Here is a 14507-nt window from a genome sequence, read left to right on the forward strand (position 1 = left end):
GAATAGACAGTAAATGTTTCTTTCAGACCTTTAAAGGTGTCAGATTCTCAGTTAATTTCTCCTAGATCTGGACAAGAGAGGACCTCAATAAAGCCTGGCTACATCACATGCAGATTCTCTACAAATGCACATCTCCCACACCAAGGACAGCTTTGCATTAGCTCTGCTGGCTGGCTCTCTCAACCGTTTCAAAATATGTCAAAGAAATATATTTTGGGGTAAAATGTTTTTATTTCCTTCACTACTTATTTAATAGCGAAATGTTTTACTTTTCTTACCAACTTTCTAGCCAAATACACGATCTGATAGCAGGGCTGGCTTCATGGACATGTATCCTGCACTTGGTTTAATGCCGAAATTCTTAATTTTTGAACAAGGGGCCTCTCCTTTTCATTTTGCACTGGGTCCCACAAATTATGTAGCTGATCCTAATAGTCACCATAGGTGGAAAGAGAACCCATTTTTTGATTAGGGTTCGAGATGGTGGGTGATGAAGAATAGAGGTTTATTAAGGGAAGACTAGCTAGATATTGCAGTTTCTCCAGTCTTTCTCAACTCCTCTTTGGCTATCTGAAGAGATAAGTCTAAGAGCATACCCAGGCATGCATGGTGTGACAAAATTTATTGCTTTATTAATATTAATAGTTAACAATTTATTAGGAGCTTAATTATTGATAGACAATGCAATTAAGTTTGATATTGCAATAATTTTCCAAGTTTATCAACAAGTTTGTGTGTTATTTCCAAAGGACTGGGGAGTCTCTATTTAGCGTCTCATAAAATTTTGCTTAGTTAAGATCTAAGATGAGCTGGACATTGCTTGGTTTGGCAGCTTTCACAGCTCAAATGCAAAGCTGGAAAACAGAAAGTGGCCAAATTTTGTAGCTGTTCAGGAGTATTGTTTTACAGGGCCTCAGCGTGATGCCAGCCTGGATCGGATTCCCTTCTGTTTTTATCACTCCCACATCCCTGCAAGGTGACTTTCATTAAAAGGGGGATAGAGCAGATTTAGCTACTGAAAAACACTGAAGAAAGGCAGGGCCAGCATCAGTATTTTGTCTGTGAAGAAATCTTGCCAAAAAACCACCGATTCCAGGTGTGTGTACTTTTCTAGAAAAAAAGAAATGTTGGAAATACAGAAAAGAAAAAGATTGTACTCTAACTATGGATGTGATTTTGTTTAGCAGAGGGAGAAAAAGTCAGAGAAGTGGCATTTCATTGGCAGGTTTGGCAGGGAAAGGAAAGCTGCTGTGTTTTTGGTACCGTGAACAGCCTTCCAGAAATGGCAAAGTGAGTTTGCTCAGGTGCAAGGAAGAGCCAGCAAAGAAGCTGATTTTCCATGGCTGATGTGATCATTGTGGGAACTCAGAGGAGGACATCAGGACATATGTTCTTGGTGCTTGGACGGCTCAGATGAAACTGAAAAACACATTTTTCCAGTTTTCTGCCTGAGAGTTCCAAGTCACTTTCAAATACACAATACAAACTGGGAAGAGCGCTATTAAATTAACAAAAGGAGGGAGAGGGAGATGTTTCTGTAATGTTCACAGCTCAAAAGATAGAAAAGAGGGATTATGACTTTAGTCAAAACCTGGGAGCTAGTTTTTATACTTCACTGAGAAGGGTTTCCCTGACCACAAGATAGGAAGAAGAAAGTTCTTTTAAAATGTTTATGGTTTCAAAACTGTGTAGGTATTTAATCAGCATGGAACTTATTTTGGGATCATGGTGTGAGGTAGTGGGTGGTGGAACTTAAGAAATGGGCTAACGTTTGGGGAAAGCTATCGTAAAATAAATTCCCACAATCAAATAAATTGTGGTAAACACTGTCCCATTTTACAAATCGAATTAATGAGTTCTTCAGTCTACTCCATGCTTTTCAAATTGAAGTGTAACTTATTATAGTAAAATTCACTCTTTTCAGTGTACAGTTCTAGAAGTTTTGACAAATGTATATAGTCATGTAACCAGCATCATATCAGGATGTAGAAGAATTCTACCACTCCAAGGAATTGCCTGTCGACTCTTTGTAGTCAGCCTCCCCCAACTCTCAGCCCCTGGCAACCACTGATTTGTTTGGTGTCCCCATAATTTTGTTCTTTCCAGAATGTCCTGTAAAAAAACTTATGTACTCTGTAGGCTTCTGAGCCTGCCTTCTTTCAGCTAGCATAATGCATTTGAGGTTTATCCGTGTTGCATGGATCAATGCTTCATTCCTTATTGTTGCTGAGCAGTGTCCCAAAGTTTGTTTATCCACTCACCAACTGTTGATGATTATGAATAAAGCCAATATAAATATTCACATATGGCTTTTTGGATGAACATAAACTTTTATTTCACTCAGGTAAACACGTAGAAGATTGCTATGTTGTATGTTAGCTTTATCAAAAACTGGTAGCCGGGCACAGTGGCTCATGCCTGTATTCCCAGCTACTCAGGAGGCTAAGGCGGGAGGATCACTTGAGGCCAGGAGTTCAAGAACAGCCTCGGCAACATAGCAACATCCCCGTCCCTACAAAAAAATTGAAAAATTACCTGGGCATGGTAGCATGCACGTGTAGTCCTAGCTACTCAGGAGGCTGAGGCAGAAGGATCTCTTGAGCCGAGGAGTTTGAGGCTGCAGTGAGCTATGATTGGACCACTGCACTCCAGCCTGGGCAACAAGAGTGAAACTCTGTCTCAAAAAAGAAAAAGAAAGACAGAAAGAAATTATATCCTTTTTTCCCCACTTCATTTTCTATAGTAGTGAGTAGGAAGGCTATTTAATTGTTTTTTGTACATTTATCTTATATTCAGGCCGTTTTACTGAACTTTTCTTAGTTCTAATAGTTTTTCAGTTGATTTTCTTGGATTTTCAAAGTAAACAGTCAAATTGTCGGCAAATGGCAATAGTATAGGGAATTTTCACTCCAATATTATTACCTCATTTTATTTTCTTGCTTTAGTGACTAGGCTTCCCTGTAGGATAATGTTGAGTAGTAGTTGCTACTATTTTACCTTTAACTATTGTGCTTGCCATAGGGTTCCGGTAGCTACCTTAATTATCCTCAGGAGGTTTCTTTTCCATTGTTAGCTTGCTAAAAGTCTAAAGTTTAATTTTAAAATTTCTTATTCTGCTTGGAATTCTTTTTTTCTTTTTTTTTCCATCGAAAGCCTAAGAGGTTTAGGATCAGTTCGCTTCTTGACTTTGGAAGTTCATATTTTGATCTCACTGGAGGAGAAGTTAGCGTAGCATTAAGTCAATTCATTTTATTTTATTTTATTTAGATAGAGTCTCACTCTGTCACCTAGGCTGGAAAGCAGTGGTAGTAATCTCAGCTCACTGCAACCTCTGTTTCCTGGGTTCAGGTGATTCTCCTGCCTCAGCCTCCTGAGTACCTAGGACTACAGCTGTGCACCACCACACCTGGCTAATTTTTGTATTTTTAATAGAGACGGGGTTTGCCATATTGGCCAGGCTGGTCTCGAACTCCTAACCTCAAGTGATCCACCCACCTTGGCCTCCCAAAGTGCTGAGATTACAGGCATGAGCCACCACGCCTGGCAATTCATTTTATTTAGATGATGAAGAACCTACCTTTGGAGTTTTTTTTTTTTTATAATGTTCTTATTTGGGGGAATGCTGGGTGTACTGAGGAAGAAAGAGAATCAAGAGATAGTTTATAACCTACTCATGTATAAATAAGGTAGCTTTTTCTAGTGTTGTTCAAAGTTTTTTTGCCCACCATTCACAATCAATAAGTACATTTTATATTTCTTTTCTTTTCTTTCTTTTTTTTTTTTTTTTTTTTGAGCCCAGGCTGGAGTGCAGTGGTGCCATCTCAACTCACTGCAGCCTCTGCCTCCCAGGTTCAAGCAATTCTCTGCCTCAGCCTCCTGAGTGGCTGAGATTGCAGGCGCCGGCAACCACGCCCGACTAATTTTTTTTTTTTTTTTTTTTTGTATTTTTAGTAGAGACAAGGTTTCACCATCTTGGCCAGGTTGGTCTTGAACTCCTGACCTCGTGATCCACCCACCTCGGCCTTCCAAAGTGCTGGGATTATAGGCATGAGCCACCACGCCTGGCCACATTTTATATTTCAACTCAGTACAAACTTGTATATAATGGAAACAAACTCTCACAAAGTCTTTGTCTTTTTCCTGTGTGCAGTGTATTGATATTTTCAATTATCTTTCATCTGTTCTATTTCATTTTAAACTGATGATCATGATTTTCCAAATTGATTTGACCACGCTTTCATTTGATTTTTTAACTCACAGTTTGAAAAACATTGTTTTGTAAAACTGCTCATTTAGTTTCTAAGCCCCCAAACTGCTGGATTGTGTCCAGAACAGATTCATTTTATATCAGATCCTGCTATGATGCAAAGTGAGTTCATTTATTATGCTCTGAGATCATTGTAACTACCCATTTCTCTCTTGAATTACTGTGTAGCCTCTAAACCGGTCTTTCAGTGTCTACTTTTGACCGCACAGAATAGCCAATAAATGCAGTCTTGTAAGTCCGTGGCTCAAACTCCCCTCTAATGACCTCTTCCCACACTTTTTTTTTTTTTTTTTTTTTTTTTTTTGAGATGGAGTCTCACTCTGTTGCTCAAGCTGGAGTGCAGTGGTGCTATCTCGGCTCACTATAACCTCTGTCTCCCGGGTTCAAGAAATTCTCCTGCCTCAGCCTCCCTAGTAGCTAGGACTACAGTTACACACCTCCACGCCTGGCTAATTTTTATATTTTTAGTAGAGTCGGGGTTTCACCACGTTGATCAGGCTGGTCTCGAACTCTTGACCTCAGGTGATCCACCCACCTCGGCCTAAAGTGCTGGGATTACAGGCGTGAGCCACTGTGCCTGGACTTTTTTTTTCTCTTGAGACAGGATGTCGTTCTTTTGCCCAGACTGGAGTGCAGTGTCATAATCATGGCTCACTGCAGCCTCAACCTTCCAGGCTTAAGTGATCCTCCCACCTCAACCTCCTGAGCAGCTGGAGGCACTACAGGCTTGCGCCACCATGCCTGGCTAATTTTTAAAAAGTTTTTTGTAGTGACAGGGTCTCCCTGTGTTGCCCAGGCTGGTCTCGAACTCCTGGATTCAAGCAGTCTTCCTGCCTCCGCCCCTCAAAGTGCTGAGACTACAGGCGTGAGCCTCTGTATCCGGCGTGCACTTTTTTTTTTCTTAAAGGAGATGGGGGTCTCAGTCTGTAGCTCAGGCTGGAGTGCAGTGGTGTGATCATAGCTCACTGTAGCCACAAACTCCTGGGCTCATGCGACCACACCCAGCTAATTTTTGTAGTTTTAGTAGGGATGGGGTTTCACCATGTTGGTCAGTCTGGTCTTGAACTCCTAACCTCAAGTGATCCTCCTGCTTCGGCCTCCCAAAGTGCTGGGATTATGGGTGGGAGCCACCGCGCCGCCTCCTACCGTACTTACAATCAATCCCTAGGGCCTCAGTGGTACGTCCTTTACCCCCTATACTCAACTTCTCCAAACACAGCGTGCTCTGTGCTTGTGTTCCTCACCCAAGCCAAGCATTTGCGGTGCTACCTGCCCAGAACGCCATTTCACCAGATATTCACACGACTTGTTTCTTTGTTTCATTTGGGTCTTCTCTAACCCTCATTCTAAAACTGCACTCACCGCTTACCACAGGAAGGGTCCATTCCCTTATCCCACTTTTGTTATCTTTATATCACTGTTACCTGCAATTATGTTATTTACCTATTTGTTTACTGATGCTGCGTCTTCTTTTCCCTGCTGGAATATAAATTCCAGGAAGGCAGGGACTTTGTGTATTTCGCTCATCATTGTGTTGTCAGGACTTAGAACAGCGGGACATAGTAGATGCTTTATCCACGTGTCGAATGACCGAATGAATGAGCCTAGAATCTAGATAAAATCTGACACTTGTCCTAAGAGAAGTGTAATGTGCCCTGCCTTTCTGTTCCATGTTAGTGTGGAAATTTCTTTAGGTTAAGCGTGGAGTATTTTAATGTAAGCAGTTCATTAACCAATACACACTCACCTGGTATCCACTGTATTTCTGACCCTCTCATAATAATAATGATAGGTAATATTTACTGAGCAGTTACTACTCTTCTTGCTTTACATATATTAACTCTAATCCTCCCAACCTCTTGAAGCAGGTACAATTCTCATCATTTTACAGATGAGGAAACTGAGGTACAGAGAAGTTAAGTTGCTTGTCTAAGGACATACAGAAGGTAAGCAGTGGGTCCAGGGTTTGAATACAGACCATCTGATTTCAGAGCCTGTGTTCTTAATCACAAGCTCCTATAGCTAGAGCAAGGAGTGTGCACAATTCCTGACCTTTGTAAGCCTGGCATGTTTATGGCTTAGCACAGTGGTTCTAAACTGGAGGTGATTTTGCCTACCAGGGGACATTTGACAACGTCAAGAGACATTTTTAGTTGTCATGACTGGCAGGGTTTGGAGGTGCTACTGGCATCTAGAGGGGAGAGGTCAGGGATGCTGCTAAACATCCTAAAGTGCACAGCGCAGCCCCCTCACCCCAACAAACAATGATCCAGCCCAAGCGTTAATAGTGCCAAGGTTGAGAAACCCTCCCGTGGCACAGTGGTTCTGAAAGCCTGCTGCCCATTGGAATCACTGGGGGAGCTTGATAAATCAATACCGATGTCCAAGTCTGGTTCCTGACCTTAATAAACCTCAAATGGACCTTCAACATGGCCTGCAGTCCTACCATGCTTGCCTAGTGGGTTTTCTTTTCCATTCTCCAGAACAGCTGTTTGACACCTTTTATTTCCTCGCCCCTCCTAGATCAGTTGCTGATTCTGGCTCATTCAACAGGAGCCTCCTCATATCCCACTACCCAGACCCCCAACAGGCCCATATTTGCACAAATAAAGTGTTCCCCACTGCCACTGTGAAACTGTGACTAAAATGTCCCTAATGGATCTAATGGATCAAAAACTGGCTTCTTTTCTGGGCTCTGGGCTCTGGGTCCCTCATCCTCTTTGTCTTCTCAGGGACATTTTTTTTTTCTTAATTTTTTTTTTTTTTTTTTGAGACAGATTCTTGCCCTGTCGCCCAGGCTGGAGTGCAGCGGTGCAATCTCGGCTCACTGTAACCTCTGCCTCCCAGGTTCAAGTGATTCTCTTGCCTCAGCCTCCTGAGTAGCTGGGACCACAAGTGCCCCCCACCATGCCTGGCTATTTTTCTTTGTATTTTCAGTAGAGATGGGATTTCGCCATGCTGGCCAGGCTGGTCTCGGACTCCTGGCCTCTGGTGATCCGCCCGCTTCAGTCTCCCAAAGTGCTGGGATTACAGGCGTGAGCCACCGCACCTGGCCTTAACTTTTTATTTAGAAATAATTTTAAACTTTACAAATAAGTTGAACTTTTTTTTAAAAAAGTACAAAGAATACTCCTGTGCCCTTAATCCAGATTCCTCCGTTGTTAGCATTTTATCCTGTTTGCTTTATCATTTACACTCTTGCTCATGCACCCAGGATTTTCCTGAACCATTTGAGGATAAATTTCATGCAGCAAGACCTTTAACTCCTAAATCCTTCAGTAGGAATTTCCTAAGTATAAGAATATTCTCTCAAATAATCACAGCACTGTTATCAACCTCAGTAAATGTATTGATAAGATACTGTTATCTAATCTGCCATTTGTATTCCAATTTTGACAGTAGACCTGATAACATCCTTTACAGCATTTTTGTCCTTCTAGTACAGGATCCAGTTTAGGGTTGTTGCATTGATTGATTGATTGATTGAGATAGGCTGGAGTGCAGTGGCACCATCTTGGCTCACTGCAACCTCTGCCTCCCAGGTTCAAGTGATTCTCCTGCCTCAGCCTCCCGAGTAGCTGGGACTACAGGCATGCACCACTCCCAGCTAATTTTTTTATTTTTAGTAGACATGGGGTTTTGCCACGTTGGCCAGGCTAGTCTCAAACTCCTGACCTCAGGTGATCTGCCCACCTCAGGCTCTCAAAGTGTTGAGATTACAGGCATGAGCCACTGCGCCAGCATCTAGTTGTCGTGTCTCTTAGTCTCTTTTAGTCTAGAACACTTCTATTGCCTTTCTTTGTCCTTTGTAACATTGATATTTGGGTTGAATATAGACTATGCCCTCTCCTTTTTTGTTTTTTTTTGTTTTTTTGAGACAGAGTCTCGCTCTGTCGCCAGGCTGGAGTACAGTGGCATGATCTCGGCTCACTGCAACCTCCACCTCCTGGGTTCAATCAATTCTCCTGCCTCAGCCTCCCGAGTAGCTGGGATTACAGGTACGGGCCACCCTGCCCAGCTAATTTTTGTATTTTTAGTAGAGACGGGGTTTCACCATGTTGGCCAGGATGGTCTCAATCTCTTGACCTTGCGATCCACCTGCCTTGGCCTCCCAAAGTGCTGAGTGCGGGGATTACAGGCGTGAGCTACTGCACTCGGCCTTTTTTTTTTTTTTTTTTAATAGAACATTAATCATGTCTGGTTTGTCTGATGTATCTTGTGACTGGACTCAGGTTATGCATTTTTAGCCTGAACACTGCATGGATGACATTGTCCTTCTCAGGGTATCTTATTTTGGAGGTTCACAATGTCCATCTCTTCCTCATTGGTGATGTTAATTTTGATCAGTTGGTCAAGGCATTGTCTAATTTCTCCACTGTGTAGTTATTGGTTTTTCTTTTCAAATCCGCAGTCTGTAAAAAGACACAAATATCCTGCTCAAAATTTCCCTCCAGGGCCAGGTGTGGTGGCTCACGTTGGTAGTCCCAGTACTTTGGGAGGCTTACGTGGAGGATCAGTTGAGCCCAGGAGTTCCAGACCAACCTGGGCAATGTAGTAAGACCCCATCTCTACAAAGAAAATTTAAAAATTAGCCAGGCATGGTGGTATGTGCCAGTGGTCCCAGCTACTTGGGAGGCTGAGGTATTAGGATCTCTTGAACCCAGGAGATCGAGGTTGTGATGAACCGTTATTGGACCACTGCACTCCAGCCTGGGTGACAGAGCAAGACCTGTCTGAAAATAATAATAATTCCCTTTAGATTTAGCATCCAGTGATGATTTTTGTATGAGCTAGTCTTTAATATGGTTGAAAATAATAATTTCCGACTCTAGTATTCCCTCCACATTTGGTCCAGAGCCCGCCCTTCTCCCCTATTTATTGATTGATTCATCTATTTATTTTTGGTATGAAATAATTCATATTTTCAAAATAGATCTACAGTTCATTACTATACTTAATTATTTTGGTGCACAAATTGTAAAGGACTTAATTACGTATTGTTTCCTTCTCTCTTTTCTGCCTATTAAACTCCTCTCTCCCCATTGTTGATCATTCCCATCAGCTTACACTCCTGCCCTAATGTCTAATATCTTTGTCAGCTCCATATTCCCCTCCATTCATTCCCTACCCCCATTATTAGTCACCCCTTCTCAGAGGATCTTCTTAAAAGGATGCTCATATTTTATCTCTCCACATTGTCAGTCCTCAGTGAATCCACATTGGCAAATACAACCATCACTTCTTTACTTACCATGTTTTACATGGCAGCAGAATTTGACAGCCATTCCCTCCTTCTTTGACCACTTTCTTCTTGTGGCCTCCAGTATCCTACACTCTCTTGGTTTTCCTATCTTGCTGGTAGCTCATTCTAAGTCTCCTCGTCCTCTCTTCTACCTACGAAGGTTGATGTCCCTCCAAGGCACTGGGAACTCTTCTTCTCTTTCTACCTACTCTCCTGGGGTGAGCCCATTCATTCCTATGGCTTTCCATTCCATCTAGATGCCAGTACCTCCAGTTGTGACCTTTCGTACGCTCAAGACTTAATAATTTGCATGAATCTCTAAGAGGCATCTCAAACTCAATATTTTCCGAAGCAAAATCCTGATTCCCTGTCACCTTCATGTAAAACCTGATTCTCTCCCAGTGAAATCCATCTCAGTCCATGACATCACCATTCATGCCATTGTTCAAGCTCCACACCTACAAGTTTCATGCCCCACATCCAACCCGTCAACAAATCTTGTCAATTTGGCTTCTAAACCGTATCCCAAGTCTTCCCACTTCTCTCTATTCCTACTATTCCACTATACTTTAGTCCTTCCCCATCTCTTTCTTGGATGATTGCAGTGGCCTCCTAGAATCCGATATCCACATGGCAGCTAGAGTATCTTCTTACAAGCATTAGTTGGATTGTGTCATTCCCTACTGGACTATGGAAGTCTGCCATGTTCTGGTCCCTGCCCCTGTTCTATCTCTCTTGCTGACTGTGCTTCTTTATTGATTCTTCCAGCACATTAACCTCCTTTTAGTTTTTTATACTAACTGTTCTGCCTGGAATGTTCTTTCTGGAATGTTCTTTCTGTCCTCTCCTTCATCTTCTGTTTTTTTGTTTGTTTGTTTTGTTTTGTTTTGTTTTGTGAGAGTCTCACCCTATCACCCAGGTTGGAGTGCAGTGGTGCAATCTTGGCTCACTGCAACCCCTGCCTCCCGGGTTCAAGTAATTCTTGTGCCTCAGCCTCCTGAGTAGCTGGAATTACAGGTGTATGCAACCACACCTGGCTAATTTTTGTATTTTTAGTAGAGACGACAGGGTTTTGCCATGTTGGCCAGGCTGGTCTCAAACTCCTGGCCTCAAGTGATCCAGCCACCTTGGCCTCCCAAAGTGCTGGAATTACAGGTGTGAGCCACTGTGCCTGGTCCCTCCTTCATCTTCTTATTGCTGGTTCCTCATCATTCAGATCTCAGTTTAAATATCTCCTTTTTGATGACCTGATCCAAAATAGCCACCAGGTTACCTTCTGTATCATCTCACCTTACTTTAATTCTCAATGCTGTATTTATTGTCTGTTAATTTCCTTGTTGATTTGTACATTTATTGTTCTCTTCTCCTACTTCCACCCTCCTCACACTAGAATGTGAGCAGGGTCCACATCTTTGCCCCCAGTGCCTAGAGTAGTATTTGGTATGCAGTATTCAATTTTGGTGTTTAATAAGTATTTGATGAATAAATGATACATTTAATCCTTCATGCATGATTCTCAGCACATGGAAGACACTCAGTAAATGTCCTCTTGTTCTCTTTCCCCAGGAGTACATTCTTGTGTCTGGGGCTAGTCTAGAAGTTTCCAGTGAAGACAATCATCTGATAAAGAAATTTGTATTTCTGTATTAGGATCCTGATTATTAGGGTTTCTAGAAAAAGGGGAATTACATTTTACCGAGAAAAAAAAAGTGATAGAATTCCAGGGATCATTAGTGTCACATTTTTCAGTGTGGGACTTTCCTGGCCCTCCTAACGACAAGACTGGTTCTCAGATTCCACAAAATTGACATGTTTTGTCTTGGGATTCTGATGTGTAAATTTTTGAAACACTTCATTTGGGAGGATCATGTGGATTTTTAGGTGGGAAGAAGGGGATAGCAAAGGAAGTGGCATTCTTCTCTGCCTTTGTTAATAGTATCATTTCCTGTGCCCATTTCAACGTTAGCTCTGGTATAACACAGGTGATAAGCTGTGTGTGCTATTGAAATCTGGGAAAAGGGCACCAAAAAATGTTTAGTACTTTGTACTGGTCTAAAATTTGTGATTTGAATATATAGGGAGAGCGCGAGGAAGATTGGGAAGATGCATACTGAAGTGGTTTCCCTTTGAGGTATTATTTGAAGATTAGTTGTGATTTTTGGGAAAGCTCTTGTAGTGGATTTTAAAGCTTCCAGGAAAAAAATCAGTACAAAGGAACACGACTAATGATTTTGTCAGCAGATGACTCGCTTTTTGACAGAAATGTACCACATGTTTTTTGGGGTATTTGGAGAAATCATCACCCTTGACCCAGTAGGATTTTTTTTTTAAACTGGGCCAGATGCTTATTGTATTCATAGTTCATACATGAATCAAAAGCTGGGTGCCATTACTCACACTTGTGATATTGATCACCTGTTCATCACGATTCATCGTTTCTAGCAACCATCCTTATGAAAGCAGGCAAGCGTGTCAAATAGTATTTCATGGACATATTTAGAGGGTTCTTCTTCTTCCTTCTTCTTTCCTCTTCTTCTTCTTTTTTGAGATGGGGTCTCCCTATATTGCCCAGGCCGGTCTTGAACTCCTGGGCTCAAGTGATCCTTCTGCCTCAGCCTAAGTGTTACTCTCTTTGACTCATCCATGAAAGTGGATCCAACGTGTCTACATACATTTTTTAAATTAAACTTTTATTGAAGTACAAATTATATACATTATAAATGTACAACTCAATGAATTTTCACAAACTGTGCATACCCCTGTCACCAGCCCCCAGATCAAGAATCCAACACAAGCAGCCTTTAGAAGCCCTCCTCTTGCCTCCTTTCACTCACTGCCCCCAAGGATGACTACTGTTCTCCCTCAAATGCTACATATTAGTTGTGCCTGTTCTTAAATTTCCTATATCTGGTACCAGACAGGCTACCTGACTTCTGCTCTGTATTGTTTGTGAATTTCCTCCATATCTTTGCATGTGGTTATAGTTGGATGATTGTCACTGCCGAATAATATTCCATTGCATGATTACCATGGTTTATCCTTTCTACTGCTGATGGCCTTTGTTTGGTTTCCAGCAGTTTTTGGTTTTTATGAGTGGTGCTGTGGGTAACTCTCTTGCCTATCTTGTAGTGAACATATATGTGCATTACTACCAGGTAAATACCTAAAAGAATGCTTTAGATATATTATTAATAGTTTTTATGGTTGCTGTCAAATTATTTTCTCCTCTGAATGCAATTAGAATTAGTAGCCACCTTTGGACATAACTCACACATCTGTATCCATAGACAATGATGAGATTTTCTTTCTGTAACTTTTGTTTTTTTATCGAACTCCTCGAGCAACTCGCCCGCCTCGGCTTCCCAAACTCCTGGGATTACAGGCATGAGCCACCGCGCCTGGCTTTCTGTAACTTTTTTATTAAGTTCTAGCATTCGTTGTTTTTACACTTTAATTTTTTTCCCTCCCTCCCTCCCTCCCTTGCTTCCCTCCTTTTTTGAGTCTCACTCTGTCGCCCGGGCTGAAGTGCAGTGGCGCAATCTCGGCTCACTGCAACCTCCACCTCCTGGAACGACTCTCCTGCCTCAGCCTCCCGAGTATCTGGGACTACAGGTGCATGCCACCACGCCTGGCTAATTTTTTGTATTTTTAGTAGAGACTGGGTTTCGCTGTGTTAGCCAGGATGGTCTCAATCTCCTGACCTTGTGATCCGCCCGCCTTGGCCTCCCGAAGTGCTAGGATTACGGGCAGGAGCCACCGCGCCCAGCCTATACTTTAATTTTTTTTCTAATAATTGGTTTCTATGCTCATTTATTCCTTTACCAACTACCTATATCATATCATCATTTAAAAATATCTGAAGAATTTTAGCTTGCTTTTTCTTTTCCTGACTGCCCCCACCATCCCCAGCCCCAGCTGATTTCTTTTGAAATGAAAAAAAACACTCCTGGAACTGCTGAATGTGTTTTGCAGATACAGAGGCAAAGGTTTACCACCCGAATAGCTTTAGAATGGTACGGGCTTATTCAGCACTGATTCCTAGTCTTGCCAAGGAGAGGTAAAAAGGACAAAGAAAGGAAGAAAGAAGGAGGTTTAAAAACTAAATTATGTTTTATTTTGTGGTGTATCGGTTGACAGTAGTGTTTTTCTCTGTCTCCACTCAGCTAATCTGATCATTTGACCAAATGGATAGAGCAAATATTGTCTGAAATGAAGCAAATACATTCCATTTGATTTTGGTGGGAGACAAATTTTTAGGCAGAGAGAACAATTAGCAGGTAGTGTCACGCACAGCAGTGCCTTTCAAATGCCAGCATGCAAAATGATTGCCTGGGGATCTTGTTAAAAAGCATATGCGGATTCAGCAGCTTTGGGACTGGCCATAGATTTCTGCATTGCAGCTCCTAGGTGAGGTGACGGTGCTGTTGGGCGGGGCGGGGGAGGAGGGAGAGCTGCACTTTGAGTAGCGAAGCTTTGGAACGCAGCTGCCTCCATGTTCCTGGGGATTCTGTGGCGCATTTGCCAGTTGCCCACTGATGGATGATAAACAGCTCTCCCAAGTGCCCCTCTGGGCTTGTCCTCTCAGCACTGCCGGCAGAACCAGGTTGTGTGTAGCCTGCATTAAAGCGGCAGACAAAGCCCAGGGCTCTTCCTTTTTTCTTTTTTTCTTTTTGAGACGGAGTCTCACTCTGTCACCCAGGCTGGAGTGCAGTGGCACGATCTTGGCTTACTGCAACCTCCACCTCCCTGGTTCAAGTGATTCTCGTGCCTCAGCCTCCTGAGTAGCTGGGATTACAGGTGCCTGCCACCACGCCTGGCTAATTTTTGTATTTTTAGTAGAGACGGGGTTTCACCGTGTTGCCCAGGCTGGTCTTGAACTCCTAGCCTCAAGTGATCTGCCCACCTCGGCCTCCCAAAGTGCTGGGATTACAGGCTTGAGCCACCGCGCCCGGCCAGTGCTGTTTTTTTTAACCTCGAATAGCGACTTCTTTCAAACTT

Source organism: Colobus angolensis, unplaced genomic scaffold (genome assembly GCF_000951035.1).
Source record: "Colobus angolensis palliatus isolate OR3802 unplaced genomic scaffold, Cang.pa_1.0 Scaffold188, whole genome shotgun sequence".
Taxonomy (NCBI): Eukaryota; Metazoa; Chordata; class Mammalia; order Primates; family Cercopithecidae; genus Colobus; species Colobus angolensis.